A 16490-nucleotide genomic window follows, 5' to 3' on the forward strand; every position below is an offset into this window, starting at 1 on the left:
AATAAAATAAAGAAAGAGGGCATGTGGGAGTCATAAAGCCAGAGGCAGAGGTTTGTAAATGCTGCAGGGTACCTCTGGACCTCGTGACCAGCACTCTGAGCTTTACAATGTATTGGAATGTAATGACCCTATATGGTGATGGGGTGCAATAAAAGCTTGGCCGGATGTAGGTAAGATGAGATTGGCAAACGGCCATGCGGCTGGTCAGAACAAAGGAGAATAAATCGGAGAAGGGCAGACAGAGGGGCTGCTCTCTCATATCATGGAAATATTACTGGCTTTCTGCGTCTTTATTTTACCCTAAAGAAGTGCCACTTGTAATGGCAGGTTCCAACACTGGGAAACCTGATCAGAAGAAGAGCTGGAACAAAAGGAAAGAAGAGCTGGAACAAAAGAAGAAGTGTTGTCCTACCTGCAGGTGAGCCTTTTCTTACCACCATGACTTCTGGGACGCTGCTGGAAGAGCTGGCTTCATGTGAGTGACGGGAGACCTGTGGAGAGACCAGCAGAAAAGAAAATGGGAAAAAGGAGAGACCAATACAAAAAACATGGTCTTGAAAAAAAAGACCACAGAGTGGTGGAATGTGAACTTACCTAAAGCAGCACAGCCCAAATGCAGGTGACTCTCACTTCAGGTACAGTGAACTCTTGAAAACCTGAAGAGCTGCAACAAAAGAAGAAGTCATCTCCTACCTGCAGGTGAGCCTCATTGTGGTGACGCAGAATAGGCCTCTTCTGACAACTCAGTCACCGCAACCTGAAAGAGACTTAGCACAATGAGTTGCAGACAGAACCAATACAAAAACATGGTCTTGAAAAAAGACCACTCAGTGGCGGAATGTGAACTTACCTAAAGCAGAACAGTCCAAATGCAGGTGACTCTCACGTTAGGTACAGTGAACTCTGGGAAACCTGAAGGGAAGAAGAGCTGGAACAAAAGGAAAGAAGAGATGGAACAATAGAAGAAGTGTTCTCCTACCTGCAGGTGAGCCTTTTCTTACCATGACCTCTGGGACTCTGCTGGAAGAGCTGGCTTCACCTGAGCGTTGGGAACTCTTTGGAGAGACCTGTGGAAACACCACCAGAAAAGAAAATGGGAAAAAAGAGAGACCAATACAAAAAACATGGTCTTGAAAAAAAAAGACTCTGAGTGGTGGAATGTGAACTTACCTAAAGCAGCACAGTCCAAATGCAGGTGACTCTCCCTTCACTGTACACTGAACTCTTGGAAACTTGAAGAAAAGAAGAGCTGGAATAAAAGAAGTGTTCTCCTACCTGCAAGTGAGCCTCATTATGGTGACACAGAATAGGGCCTCTTCTGACAACTCAGTCACTGCAACCTGAAAGAGTCTTAGCCCATGCCTCCTCTAAACACACAAACACACAGGTCACTCCAAGGCCATCATTTTCATGCTTGCATTGGATTCCTCTCCTTCCGCCACTCCCCCCACCTTCAGATTGTAACACCCCCAAAACCACCTCTGTGTGGAATAGGGACCCTCATATTGGATGGAGAAGACGTGCCTCTTTATTTTAAAGCTCTAGCCAACCCCCCACCCCCAACCCCTGCTTCTTGCCACTGGGTTCCATCAATAGAGGGGTTTACCCCCTGCCTCTTTGAGCCACTGGGAGCCAGCTAGGAGCACCCACCATTCTGCCCCACTTCAAATATTGGTCCTTTATAGGGAAGGATTTCCTCTACTTGAGTGTCTGAGTGTGTGTGATATGGACACTCCTAGCTGGCTCCCAGTGGCTAAAAGGGGCAGGGAAACCTGGGGTGGGTGGGTGTGTATATACACACCAGCCCCACACTTCAGCCTTCAGGTGTTGTTGAGCTACAACTCCCATCATCCCTGACCCCTGGTACTAGGAGCTAGGGATGATGGAAGTTGTAGTGCAACAACAACTGGGGAGCGTGCGCGCATACACACACACATTCACAGTTCTCTTTTCTGAACCTGTTAAAAAAACCTTCCTTATTTAGACAAACTTACCCAGATGCTTAGAAAGTTGCGTTCATTTTAATCTGTTTTATTATTTTAACTTTTGTGTGTTTTAAAGTACGATGGTGATTTTTGCTTGCTTTTACTGGCTTATCTCTTGTAAACCACTTTGGGAGTTTTTACCATCAAGCAGTGTATAAATTTGATAAAATAAATAAACTCAAACAAGCATATGTAGGATAGTATCTTGTCCTATAGAATCATAGAATGGTAGAGTTGGGAGGAATCCTGAGGGCCAGCCTCCTGCAATGTGTGTGTGTGGGGGGGGGGGGGAGAAAACGTAGTATTTCATCATAGATGCCTATTGTTTTAACTATATAATTGTTAACTGGGTTTTAGTAAATCTTACTCAGCAGCATAAGTAGGAATGCCAAGCAGAAACTCACAAGTATTATTCTTAAGGATGTTTGAATGAACATGCACATTTTTAATCTAGAATGGAATACTTTAAAGTTAATCCAGTTACTAATAGGATGAATGGAGGGGTGGGGTAGGGAGAAGGAGACCAAAACAACTTCCCAAGCAAGTGGATGTCTAGCCTGTTTTAACCCTTTAACTCCCCTAAAATTTTGTTCCTTTGTTTTTATTTGATAAAATATGTCTGACCCAAAGAGTACTTTTTAAAAGAAGAGAGAAGGAAAGAAAGAATACCGAATTGTTTCATAGAACTTTGCACTCTTATATAGGGTAAAGTCACCATCCCTGGAGTGCTATTTCTTGGTATTATGCTTCTGAAGGTCAGATGATGGAAATTGCAGGAGGGGAGCTTGCCCACCAACAAGGAATTGGTTCTAAGAACACAATATCCAAATAACCAGCTTAATCAAAATAATCCACTGTTTGTATGGATTGCGTTTTTGTTGTAAACTGCTTTGAGAGCCTTTCTGGCAGAAAAGTATGGTGGAAATGAAAAGAAATATGTCAGCAGTTTGTTGCTTAACTCTTGAAGCAAGTCTACTTTCATGGGAATAAACTACCTCCCGCCTTCTCCCCCCCCCCCCCACCTAAACCAACAACTATAGGTATCAGAGCAGAATAAGTGCTGGAAATCATGATGACTTCTGAACATGAAAATTTTCCTCTCCTTTCCTCTTGATTACTAGTGTTTGTGACCCAAAAAAGCACATTCCTAAAGCAATTTCTACTATTTCATATTGCTGTTGTTATACTCGTCGTCATTAATTACACAGCCTTTACCAACAGGTCCCAGGGTTGGTTGCAATTTAAAATTCAAATTTTTAAACAGTTAAAACAGTTAACAATCAACGGGACAGAGTGGGCCCTGAAAACCCACATCTCCAAGGTTCATCTCCATCTTTTGCCCAAAGCCACATGCATATCTGTGAGGAGGGAATTCCACAATTTAGGGGATTCCACAGAGAATACCATCTTCTGGGCCACGCCCACCCCCAAATCGCAAGGGCTGTGAAACTCCCAAGAGCTTCCCCTCTGCTGATCTTAACACCTGTGAGGTTCTGCAGGAAAGGAGGAGGTCTTTCAGCTAAATGTGGGGCCTAAGTTATTTAGGGCTTAAAACACTCGAGTACGAAAAATTGGACCCAGAAATGAACTGGCAGTTAATGCAGCTCTTAGAACAGGGCCTATATGAGGTTATGTTCAGAGTTTATTTTCATACAACCCAGTTTGAGGGAGTGCATGGTTCTGGGACAGTTAGCTTAGCACAGTATTTAAGTGTGCTCTGTATCATTCTGTTCAAAAGGACATAGTGAATTATTATTATTATTATTTAAATTTATTGGTCTTTTTTACCATGGTAATTCAAAGCAACTTTCAATATATGTACCTACAAACACATACATTGAAAGCAGCATAAAAGAAAAAATAAAGGAAAATCCTATTTCTAAAAGGCAGGATTAAAACATTCCACCCACTCAAGGCCAAAGATAATTGAGAGGCAAAGGCCTGCTTAGAAATGATTTTTATATAATGATGGTGCCAGAACATTCCACAAACAGGGGGTCACCACTAAAAGGTCCATTCTCACATTGCCACCCTCCAGATCCTCCGGCTCTCTCTGGTAGAGGGGGGGTGGAGGGAGGGAGGGCGAGAAGGCAGGATCTGCACCCAAGATCGAGATCACCTGCATGGCTCTCTTTGACAGATTTCAATTTCAATGTGTTTGTGGGGGGGGGGGGGTTGAGACAAAAAAGTCCACACCGGCTACCACCTAACCTTGCTGCGCCACTGGTCCACAATTGACTGTCCCTCTTTGATTAGGATTAATTATTTGGTCTTCTATTTTCTTTCCGTTTCCCTTTGATTTAAAAATTATTGCCTCTCCTAATACTTTTTAGACAGATACCGTGTGTGTGTGTGTGTGTGTGTGTGTGTGTGTGTAAGCTCACAGGTGAAATTTAATTGTACCTCCTTTTAAAGTTATAAACAGTACTTTTTCAGAAGAGTAAAATCCCTTTGTTTACTTTATAAATCTAACCTAAACTGGTTTCAGTCCTGTTTACAAACCTGTTTCACCTTCCCCAGCTGGGTCTCTTTCCTAATCCTTCTGCCCCTTAACTCCTTCAGCTTTGACCAGTGAGAGGGCCAACACCAGTAGCATAGCCAGGGACAGGCTCACTCCCTGGACTGTGACTCGCTCCCTCCACCACCTGTTGGTCATAATGACACATAAAAAAGTCCCTTGCAGCATTAATCCAGTGGGTGCAAATGTGTTCATTTTCAGCATGCAATCATTGCAGGGCTTGGGTGAAGAATTAGTATTTTCTTCCCACATTAATACATTCTGGAAATAAAGAAGTGTGCTTCACACTGCTCCTTTCATCATCTTAAGGTGACTCCCTCGCCATTTCATCTTGACCCACACTAGAATAAACCTTCAAACAGATGTGTGTTTACTTAGAAATTGGTGCTGGTATATTCTATTGGCCTTACCCCTTCATGTTTTTAGGACTGCAGATGTTGGATTGGGGAGTGAATTCTCATCACTTCTTGCCACTTATTAACCCATCACACTCTTGCGTGACCACCGTGAAAAAGGGCTAAGGGAAAAGCTATGGGAAGAAGGGCTGGCTTGGGACCTTGGGCCTAGCTAAGGTGGCAGCAGTGGCGGAGCTGGGTGCTCTTGTACCCGGAGCGGCACCCATGCTGCGCACTTGGGGGTGAGGACGATCCCCGGGGGCCTTCAAAGAGATGTGTGTTTACTCAGAAATCAGTCCTGCAGGCAGGGAGCTGTTCCCTCAGTCCTGCTCCACAGCGGCCTGCACACCTTGCTGGAAGGAAGGAAGCTGGACTCTTCCTGTTATGTAGTGAAGTTTCACCCTGGGCTAGCAGGGGGATACTGTATATAGTTTTCACTCAGGTCTGTAGATAGTTTTCACTCAGGTCCACGTCAGTTATTTTAGGCGGGAACTCTGGGCTGTTGTTGCTACAATGTTGACAGCCGGCTGCCTATAAAAGCAGGCCGGCTGAGCTGTTTGCAGTCAGTTCTATTCCAGCTTACAAAATAAAGAGCTACTTGGAGAAATCGCTGTGTCGGCTGCTATGTCAACCCACAACTTAACACTTCCCATCACTGACAAGCAGAGAGAAGGCTGCCCCCACATGAAGGAGGGACTTTCACTGAAGCCCTTCTGCAGATGGGGTGTGTTAGATGAATTTAGATTTAACTTCCGAAGACCAAAGAGAGGGAACTGAAACCTGAAGGACTCTAGTTCATGTATGATATATGTGTGCACACTGAGGGGACATGAAAAAGGAACCCCCTAACATCTATCCAGAAGCCCTCGGGATACCTCGGGTTAAGAACTTACCATATTTTCCGCTCTATAAGACACACTTCCCCCCAAAAAAATATTAAGGGGAAATGTGTGTGCGTCTTATGGAGCGAATGCAGGCTCCATGGCTTCAGCGATTGAAACGCGAAGCCTCCGAAGCGCAGTGGGAGCACTCCAGCCGCGCTCCGGAGGCTTTGCATTGCTTTCGATGAAGCCTGGAGAGCAAGAGGGGTCGGTGCGCACCGCTGGTTTGCTTCGCTGGAGAGGCGCTGCGCAGCTTTCCCTCTCTGCGCATAACCCCTTCAGCGAAGCGGGAGGCGAAATGGAAGGGGCTCCGTTTCTCCTGCTGCTTCGCTGAAGGGGCACTGCGCAGGGAAGGAGGAATTTTTTTTCTTGTTTTCCCCCTCTAAAACAAGGTGCGTCCTATGGTCGGGCAGTGGCGTAGTGTGGGGGGTGCAGGGGGGGCCGGCCGCACCGGGCGCAACATCTGGGGGGGCGCACTTGCACCCGCAGCTCTCTGCCCCTACCTGGCTCACTCACTCTCACTGCAGTGCTGGCTGTGCGAATCCGATCCGAGCCGCCGGGTCGCTGCCCACTGTGGAGGGGGTGGGTGCCAGGCGTGCGGTGCGGAGAGAGAGCGAGGGACTATCTGGGGGAGGGACAGTGCAGCGGCCGCCCAGCGCAGCGCTCAGCGTGGGAGAGAACCACACCCGACCAGACCAGGCAGCAGCAAGAAGAAGCTGGCAGCGACGGAAGGTTAGGGGTTAGGGGGCGCAAATTACTTGCCTTGCCCCGGGTGCTGACAACCCACGCTACGCCACTGTGGTCGGGTGCATCCTATAGAGTGAAAAATACAGTGATTTGTTCTGGAGGTCCGTTCTTAACCTGAAACTGTTCTTAACCTGGGGTAGCACTTTAGCTAATGGGGCCTCATCCTGAAGCAAAGTTCTTAACCCGAGGGACTATTGCTGGGTTAGCGGAGTCTGTAACCAGAAGCGTCTGTAACCCAAGATACTACAGTATCTTTGCCAGAACAAGTGCCAGACCGTGTCTGTTGGAGCATATTGTTGCATGCCACTGCAATCTCCAAGCGGTGAATGATTCTAGGCATTCCTTTTTTTAAAAAAAGTTTTTATTGAGTTTTACATTTTTATCATATTACAACATATCAAATCATCATAATAAAAGGCGTACATTTCCCCAGTTTCCCCCCTCCCCCCGACTTCCCTCAACCTTCTCTTCTGTTTTCCCCCCATATTGACTTCCCCTGCTTGCTTTCTTCTATCTTTGTATGGATTCTCACAGGTTATTGTTATCTTTATAGTTTTTATATTTATTTTCATAGTTTTTGATAGTATATATAGTTTTTATATTTATTTTCTTCTGGTTTTTCCCCCATATTGACTTCCCCTATTTGCTTCTGTCGTCATATGGATTCTGTATATTCTTGTTATCTCTTATCGTTTTAACATCATCTTTATAGTTTTTATATTTATTTCTGTTAACTGCAAGTGTTTTCTCAAACCCTACTCCTGAGTCCTTTTCTTTACATTGTTTCTGAAATGGTTCCCAGTCTTTTTTTTTTTTAATTCTCTTTTGTCTTTGTCTCATAGTTTTTCTGTTAATTTCGCCTTTTCAGCATATTCCTTCCTTTTTTTGTAGCCCTTCTTCTTTAGCTGGTATTTCTTCCCTTTTCTATCTTTGGGCAGGTAACATCCTAGCCGTAGTCGTGGCAAACCTAAAGAGTTTCTACTTTTCTCTTGGCAGCCCTGAACCTGAACTCCCCCTTCCCGGCCCCCTCCTTCGCCTGCCAGCCAATCCGCTGGCTGGGGGGCGTGGCCGGGCCCCATTTAAACCGAGGCGCGAGCCGGAGAGCTTCCTCCAGCTGCCGGCTTCTGCCTTCCTCGGTCTCTCCCGCTGGGGCTTGGCTCCCTCGGCCGCTGCGGGGAGAGCTGCTGCCCCAACCCCCGAGCTACAGCGGAGAGCAGGTCTGGGGGCGCCCTTAGCCGCTCTGCCACGGGAGGGAGAGCCGCCCATTGGAGCCCTCATTACACCTCCCCCTACTCTTAGGTTGCCCAGCAGCTGTGTGGGTGAGTGAGGAAGGGGCTGCTTCGTGGCTCTGCGCAGCCACTGGGACCTTTCCTCAGACCTCAGGTTGTGTGTGTGTGTGTGTGTGTGTGTGTGTGTGTCCCCCTCCTTCCCTGCATCCCATCCAGTCCCTTTGCTCCATTTCCTCCTCCCTCCACGGAGCTCGCTTTGCCTGCTGGGCGCCGGTCGGTCTTTGCTTGCTTTGGGAGAGCGAAGCGGCTTAATTTCACGGAGCTTTCTTTTTTTGGCGGGGGGGGGGGGGCAGTTGATTTCTTTTCCTGACAGTTAACCCTTTTTTCGCCCACCGGCTTTTGCTGTGTTGTGCAGCCGGCTGCGGGACTTCCTCATAGCGAGCTTCCCTTCCTTTCCTGGCAGTTAACTCATTGGTGTTAGCCGCTCTGGGCGAGGCATAAATAATTTTTTATTATTATTTCTTCGCCCACCTGCTTTTGCTCTCCTGAGACGTCCGTGTTTTTGGCCACCAAGCTCTGTTTACGGTTTACCGTTTACGGTTAACGGTTACGGCGGCCATTTTTAAAGTGGGCAAACGATCTATATTCTACAGGTCTGCGAAGCTTGGCTGTGGGCCGCCATTTGGTCGTGTAGCCTTATGAGGCTTTGCCCTCGGGTGGGAAAAATATTGCGCCTGGAAAAGGGAAGTGGGAGTCAACAGACACTCAAGGAATAGTTTCGGAGAAATGACTTTTATTTCTACCATCCATGAACTGGTAGAAGGAGCAAGTGTGATAGTTCACAAAAGCATGCACGAAGTTCACAGTCCTGTGCACAAGTATATAGATAGATAGATAGATAGATAGATAGATAGATAGATAGATAGATAGATTCTTTATTGTCATTACACAAGTGCAACATTGCACAAGTGCAACGAAATTGGATGCCATCCCTTAAAAACAACATATACCCCTTCCAGATCCCTCCTTCCAGAGTCCTGCCCCATGAGTTCCTCTGAGCATGAACAGAAAGCTGTCTTGGGACTCTTGGTGCCCTTCCCAGGAAAGGGGGGGGGGGATTTCAGAATGTTCAGATATGTTTCAATCAGGGCAACAGGTTTTTTCGGTGGTAGTTCTAGAACTGTGATTGGGGTTGTCTCATGGCTCCCAAGAAGAACCAGGCATCCACTGCTGCTGGCACTGGGTCGAAATGTGCTCTAGCTACCAGGACCCGGTCCCAGTCAGCCCAGTAAGGAAGGGGTTCCTCACTTGCAGGGCAGGCAGTAGGGCCACTGGAGTCAGCATTGGCAGGTATGGCAAAAGACCCATGGGTGATGCACCAGTTTTTTTGCTGAATTGGATACCTTGATGCAGCAGTTTAGGCCTGAGAACGTGAGCCAAGATGCAGACCCTGAGTCTACCTCTGATTTTATTCCTGACACTGCAGCCACTGCTTCCAGTGGGTCTCAGACCCATGATGAGTCTGAGGAGCTGCCTGGTACGTCCCAGGCTCTCTCTATTTAGCGATGTGCAGCTTTCCGGCTCGGCATCTTGGCCTACGTCTTCTGCACCCAAGCTCTGGAGCAACATGCCCTCCACTGCATCGCGCCCGCGTTGCACGAGAGAGTCTTCCGATACTTAGGGGGCGGCAGCGCAGTCATGGCGCACAGGTGCTAGGGTCACCTGATCTACCGACAAGGCGGCTTCTCCTCCTCCTTCCCAATCGTCCTCTGGACAGCAACCCTCTTTAACATCACTCTTGACTCATTTCCTCAATCTCTTTTCCCTCCCTATTTTCAGGTTTCAAATTTGGCCTTGCTATGGACCTCGGTTGGTCGCCTTTGAGGGGCCTGGTAGGAATTTTTCCACTTGGCAAATTGACATTGGGTCATTTGGTTTTCGCCTACCTTGTAGTAACTGTCACAACTTTGTAAGGTTTGATGGTTAGGCACTGGTTGATATTATGATGGAGGAGGGGAAGTGTGGCCATCACCTGCCCCTCCAATCTTAAGGGTATTCTGTTAAAGGAATCCGGGGCTGTGGACCTTGTACAAAGTCCAGGACTGGGCTCACCCTACAGAAAAATAGGAATACCTATTTATCGTGTTTCCAGAGGTGCTGTGCACCCGGGGGTGGGGCTAGCCGCCTGCGGGGGCACTGCCAGAAGTGAGCAGTTAGTGTCCCAAGGGGGTGCTGCCCGTGGGCCAACATTTCGTTATTTCTGTGTCGCCGCGGAGCGCAACCCGAAAGCGCTCAGCCTGAAGCAACTTCAACCCGAGGTATGACTGCACTTAACTTGAGGCTCATGCCTCAAGTTTATTAAAAATCTTTGCATCCTATATCTACTCAAGAATTTTTACGTCCCCTTCAGCAGAAGTAGACCAAGTCTGATGCATTATAAAGGCTACCATCCTACATACACTTAGCTGGGAATAGGTCCCTTTGAACCAATTTGGGTTTACTCCAGAGTAGATAAGCATAAGGTTGCACTGGAAATCCCTCTGTTGACACTTTTTATTTCAAAAATATATTTTTAATTTGCAGGCTTGCCACGTGACCTCCAAAAACAGACTCACCGTTATGAGAAAGCACATCAAATCTAGCCTTGAAACAGAGGCCTCCTTGCACAATAGTTTGGTTGTACCTGCCAATCTGAAAGCAAGCAAACATAGACACTGAACTTTCTAAGTTGCCAGAACATCTGTCATCAAAGTTGCATCTGCACCTGCATCACACAAAGTTGTCAACAAAGTTGCATCTGCCAAGATCTCTCCCCAATTCTCCTTGCTTCATGATCCACCATTTACTGACAGAAGATTGGTAAGCAATTGATCATGAATTGTTAAAAAACATAAACACCATCCTACATAGCAAGCTCCACAGCATGTTTCCCCCATAAGGTTACCTTTGCAGGGAGAATTGCTCCTCCAGTAGTGTCTGGAATGCAGGCAGACAAGATGCATAGAGAGACTTCTCACACCAGTGAGTCGGAACGCTAGGAGGGGAAGTAGGTACTGAATCCAGCTGACTTAGACACACACCAGTGATGCATCAAGTGAGCATCTTCCCAGCAACAGCACATTGCCGTGGTGCTTGAAATGGTCCTTTGGTGCAATGGTGGAGTTAAAATTCAAGCTCAGTCACAGAAGTCACCCCCCTCCCATGCTAATACTTTGGCTTAAGAAAAAGGGAGCCAGTCGTTATTTGAGCAATGTGGGGTAGAGAGGGATAGCGAGACAGAGAGGGATAGCAGTTGCATTGGAAGAAAGCATGGACACCGCAGGGGCTTGAACTCTGTCCTGGGAACCAGGAGTACCAACCACCAGTGTCTTTTGCTTTTTTTTGAGCAATGCAACAAGGGGAAAAGCAAAACCTGAGAGAACATTCACAGGGAAAAAGAAAATCTTAAGATGTTAAGAAGAGCTCTGGAGAGAGCAACAGAAAAGAAAATGGGAAAAAGGAGACACCAATACAAAAAACATTGTCTTGAAAAAAGACCACTGAGTGGTGGAATGTGAACTTACCTAAAGCAGCACAGCCCAAATGCAGGTGACTCTCACTTCAGGTACAGTGAACTCTTGAAAACTTGAAGGAAAGAGGAGCTGGAATAAAAGTGTTCTCTCACCTGCAGGTGAGCCTCCATGTGGTAACATGGAATAGGGCCTCTTCTGACAACTCGGTCACCGCAACCCGATAAGAGTTTTGGCACAATGAATTGCAGACAGAACACAGTAGAGATTTTCTCCCTAGCCAAGAAAGGCATACTCTGGGAAGCCTGAAGGAAAGAAGAGATGGAACAATAGAAGAAGTGTTCTCCTACCTGCAGGCGATCCTTTTCTTACCACCATGACTTCTGGGATGCAGCTGGAAGAGCTGGCTTCATTTGAGGGTTGGGAGCTCTTTGGAGATACCTGTGAAGAGACCACCAGAAAAGAAAACGGGGAAAAGGAGAGACCAATACAAAAAACATGGTCTTGAAAAAAAAGACCACTGAGTAGTGGAATGTGAACTTACCTAAAGCAGCACAGTCCAAATGCAGGTGACTCTCACTTCAGGTACAGTGAACTCTTGAAAACTTGAAGAGCTGCGACAAAAGAAGACGTCTTCTCCTACCTGCAGGTGAGCCTCATTGTGGTGACACAGAATAGGGCCTCTTCTGACAACTCAGTCACCGCAACCTGAAAGAGTCTTTGCACAATGTGTTGCAGACAGAACACAGTAAGAGACTTTCTCCCTAGCCTAGGAAGGCATACTCACCTAAATGTCCTTCAGTCATGGAATGCCATTTTGACTGCCATTCTTGTTTGAAGCTGGATGAGCCTTTGATCTAGAGGGGCACAACAGAGAGATGAGATTCAGACTTAAATCTCTGCCATTAAGATTGGTATGAAAGAAGCAAGACTGTTCACCCTTTTGTTTGTCCATCTGAGGGTGACATTGTGTCCTGCGGATCCCATTCGTGGTCTGCGATCTAGAGTCACTAGTTTCTCCCCAGCCACCTTCCACCAATCCTACAGAAAATGAATTTCAAAAAAACAAATAGCTTTTCTTACCACCATGACTTCTGGGACTCTGCTGGAGGAGCTGGCTTCATTTGAGGGTTGCGAGCTATTTGGAGAGACCTTTGAAGACACCACCACAAACAAAATGGGAAAAAGGAGAGACCGATACAGAAAAAATTGTCTTGAGAAAAGGCCACTGAGTGGTAGAATGTGAACTTACCTAAAGCAGCACAGCCCAAATGCAGGTGACTCTCACTTCAGGTACAGTGAACTCTGGGAAGTGTGAAGGAAAGAGGAGCTGGAGCAAAAGGAGTGTTCCACCTGCAGGTGAGCCTCGTGGTGACACAAAATAGGGCTTCTTCTGACGATTCAGTCACCGCAACCTGAAAGAGTCTTAGCACAAAGAGTCGCAGATGGAACACAATAGAGATTTCCTCTCTAGCCTGAGATCCAGAAACACTAGTTTGTCCTACCAGCAGGTGAACCTCATTGTGGTAACACAGAATAGGACCTACTCTGTAGTGGCACCCTGATGGCAGAAGTTCCTTCGATTGGAAGCACAGATGATGACCACATTGGTTTTTCAAGTTCTCTTCTCTTCTGAAAAAAAATGATTGAATGAACAGGATTGCTCAGTACAGGCCCCTTGGGAACCTTCATCTGTATTTTATGTGTCACTACATTTATATCCTACCTTTCATCCAATGAGCTGAAGGTGGTGTGATGGTTGTATCGTGACCAAAAAGAGCCTTAGCAGAAAGAGCTGCAGATGGAACACAATATAAATTTTATTTTCAGTGAAGCAAGAGATGTTCGCCTAGATGCCATTAATTCAGAACGCATCTGTATTGTTACTATCATTATGATCTAGCATTCAGACATCACTTGTTAGGTATTTGTGTGTGTTGCCACCTCTGAAAAGTCAAGAGTATTTGATAGTTACCTTCCTTGAACAAGTGAGATGTTAAAGGCAAAACAAGCAATTAGTTAGATCTAGTTTTTAAATCGTTATTTTAAAAGTATCACCTTGAAAACAAGTACTGGAGATGATCCAAGGTTTAATATAGAGTCAATGCTGTGTGAGCTATGAACTAAATAGCTTTTCCTAGAAGTTGCTTAGCAGAAATAAAACAATTTTTAAAATCCAAAAACACGGTTGCAGCGTATGAATTTTTCAGTGAAACTGTAGGCTGTAATGAGAGTTATTGAGTTATTGCAGTCACAGCCACATTGTGTACTGGTGATTGTTTTGCCTGCCCTGTTTGCATCATTACCTTTTGAGGTCTATTTCCCATATTTTACATAATTTTCTGCACAGGTGGTATAATGGTCCCCCTCATTATTTCATCCTCACAACAACCCTGTGAGGTAGGTTAGGCTAAGAGGCAGTGACCGGCCCAAGGTCACCCAGGAAGAGCTTTCCTCAGAAAAATAATACACTTTCACACAGGGTCCTGGAGTTGCTACGTCCCTGAACAGTTGCTCTGCATTTCCTCTTCCACAGGAGCCAAAGACAAGCCACCTCTTTCTTATCATTGCCATCAGCAGCTTCATCCTCCAAATGCCTTCTTTGCTTTTCCACACTGGAATTGGCAAAGTCAACTTCAATTTGCTTGTGGTTTTTCTCTTCCTAAAATGTGGGCATGTTTGGGACCTTATTGATTTAGAAACAGCTCAAGGAACGAAAAAACCCTCAACAATATTTTGGTGCCCATCTTCTGCAATTCCCCCATAGCTTCAAATTAGGTAAAATACTCTGACCCATGATGAATGTATTTTGCTGTTGCTGCAGCTTCTGCTGCTATTTGCAGCACTTGCTATTCCCCAAAATCTTGGCACACTCATCCTAAGAGAGTCTTACAGATGCTAGATGCCACTCTCAGGGCTAGTTAGTTTGAAAAGTAAGCAAAACCTGATTTATCCCTTTCATATTCCTTCATTTTCTCTTTGCTCCTCCAGTTGTCACGTGGTTTTTTTGTTTTGGTGATTATCCTTAAAATCTTCATCTTGGGATTTTTCTGAATTTTCAGTTTAGATTTTACTTGGCTAAGCTTTCTTTTGGGGACTTCCGTTCTCATCCTGAAGCAAAGTTCTTAACCCGAGGTACTATTTCTGGGTTAGCGGAGTCTGTAACCTGAAGCATCTGTAACCCAAGGTACCACTGTAATCAAAACCTTTCTAACTAAATGACATTTTATCTTCCCACAAAGAAAACAGATGCAGAAATGTGCAAAGAGAAAAACAAGAACCAAAGAATGATTTGCCCAAACGCAACACTTGATACTGCTTCTTCCTTTCTCTGCCATCCCTTCTTACAAACAACCCTTCATCTCATGTTCTGCCAGGTTTTTTAAACTTGTGGGTCATTGCAATCTTCATGAACATTCCATAACACCTCAGCAGCAGAGCCAATGAGTAAGGAAGGCTGTTGTCTGTATGTGTTTGCTTACACACCCAGATGTGTCTCATTGCAACCTCAATCAAACCAGCTCTGCAGAGATGCTTTCCTGAGAAAGAGGCTCAAGGCTGCCACTATCATTTATATTAGGACTGAGCTACATAGTATGTTGGGGACGCAGGTGGCGCTGTGGGTTAAAGCACAGAGCCTAGGACTTGCCGATCAGAAGGCTGGCAGTTCGAATCCCCGCGACGGGGTGAGCTCCTGTTGCTTGGTTCCTGCTCCTGCCAACCTAGCAGTTTGAAAGCATGAAGTGCAAGTAGATAAATAGGTACTGCTCTGGTGGGAAGGTAAACGGCGTTTCCATGCACTGCTCTGGTTCGCCAGAAGCGGCTTAGTCATGCTGGCCACATGACCCAGAAGCGAGATGAGCGCTGCAACCCCAGAGTCGGCCACGACTGGACCTAATGGACCTTTACCTTACATAGTATGTTATTCACATATTTTAAAAAAGAAGTGTGCATTGTTAAGTTGTGGGCGAACATATCAGATGACACAGCGATTCTTCCAAAGCAGCTCTTTATTTGTAAGCTGGAGCAGAACTAACTGAGGAGCTCAGTCAGCCTGCTTATATAGAGCTCGAGAACAATTGTAACTGTTGTAACTTTCTAAAACTATCCAATCACAGAACGTCACTTTTCGATCCTTCATTTGCATACAAACTATCCAATCACTGACCGTTACTTTCGATCCTTCATTTGCATAACTATCTACAGTATCCCCCTGCTGGCCCAGGGTGAGAACATCAGTACATAACATGCATAGACGAAACATTTTTATTTTGTAGAATAGAGCAGCCATGGAGGGGTGATTTTTCACCAGTCTGCGGATATATTAGGTTTATGGATGTTTATTTTTCAAAACAAAATTGGCCAGTTTAAGTGATCTTCCCCTCCTCTTCTGACCTTCGGCCACTCTGGCTGGGACTGTTGGGCAACTGCCAACAACATCTGTACAGCCACTATTTCCCCATCCCAGTGTCTTTGACCTGCAGCTCCTGATAGACATGTGTTTACTTAGCTGATATTTCAAATTGCAACCACAGAATAAATTCTTTAATAGGCCAACAAATGAAGACATTGTGCACTGTAGCCTCTACTGCCTTTATTATGTTCCTTGTGCCCCCCCCCCCCCCACGTTACTGTCAGGCACCGTGAAGGTTTGTCATCAGGCAGAAAGGTAAAATGAAAATATTTCAGATAAAATAAATACATAAAACAAATACACAAACGCCTTATCAACTTCTCCCCCCCCCCCCGCCTGAAGATATTCCATTTCAAAATACACATTTCCCCACGATCAACAGCAATGCACCATTTTTGTCATGTGGAAAAGACGGGGAAACAGGCCAAATCTATGCAACGACTTTTCTTAGAGGGGAACAGCCAGGGGTTTAGGAGGCACTGCCCCAGCACATGTCACAAGAGGCCTTCACCTCACTTTGCTGGTCCTGGAAGGGATGAAGCCTTTGCTCCAGCATGGATCAACCAGCTTAAATCTGCCCTTGAAGCAGCTCCTTGGCATCTGAAAATAAAAGGTATGGCTCAGACTTAAAGCGGCACATCTATGCTCACCAGCCAGCAGCTTTTCTCTGGTTCTTAATGACCACAATGGCAATTTGAAAGAGGTGTTCCTGCTCCCCTAAGCTTGCTTTAAGAGAAGGCAGAACTGGCACAGATAAGATGATAAGATTTTTCACTCATTGTTTGACATTTGGCCAAGGTTAATTGTGTGTT

General features: G+C 45.8%; 2 protein-coding genes and 1 long non-coding RNA gene across 10 annotated transcripts in view; 2 read left to right on the forward strand and 1 right to left on the reverse strand.

Annotated features, from left to right (window-relative positions):
* Positions 1–12893, forward strand: part of LOC310835249 — a 42242-nt gene extending 29349 nt beyond the window's left edge. Inside the window, exons 3-5 of one of the 7 annotated variants that reach the window (XR_014559446.1) lie at positions 9910–10073; positions 10339–10614; positions 10708–12893. This is a non-coding gene — a long non-coding RNA (uncharacterized lncRNA). Of the gene's footprint in view, positions 1–3024; positions 3547–7577; positions 7913–8090; positions 8251–8902; positions 9106–9909; positions 10074–10338; positions 10615–10707 lie in introns of those variants that run through there. The other 6 variants (XR_014559447.1, XR_014559448.1, XR_014559449.1 and 3 more) reach the window with 6 other exon arrangements.
* Positions 1–16490, reverse strand: part of IL27RA (interleukin 27 receptor subunit alpha) — an 818781-nt gene that overhangs the window by 263624 nt on the left and 538667 nt on the right. The gene's annotated exons all lie outside the window — the stretch shown is intronic.
* Positions 1–16490, forward strand: part of TUBB4A (tubulin beta 4A class IVa) — a 217215-nt gene that overhangs the window by 100494 nt on the left and 100231 nt on the right. The window lies entirely within an intron of this gene.

Source organism: Podarcis gaigeae (genome assembly GCF_964106915.1).
Source record: "Podarcis gaigeae genome assembly, chromosome: 17".
Taxonomy (NCBI): Eukaryota; Metazoa; Chordata; class Lepidosauria; order Squamata; family Lacertidae; genus Podarcis; species Podarcis gaigeae.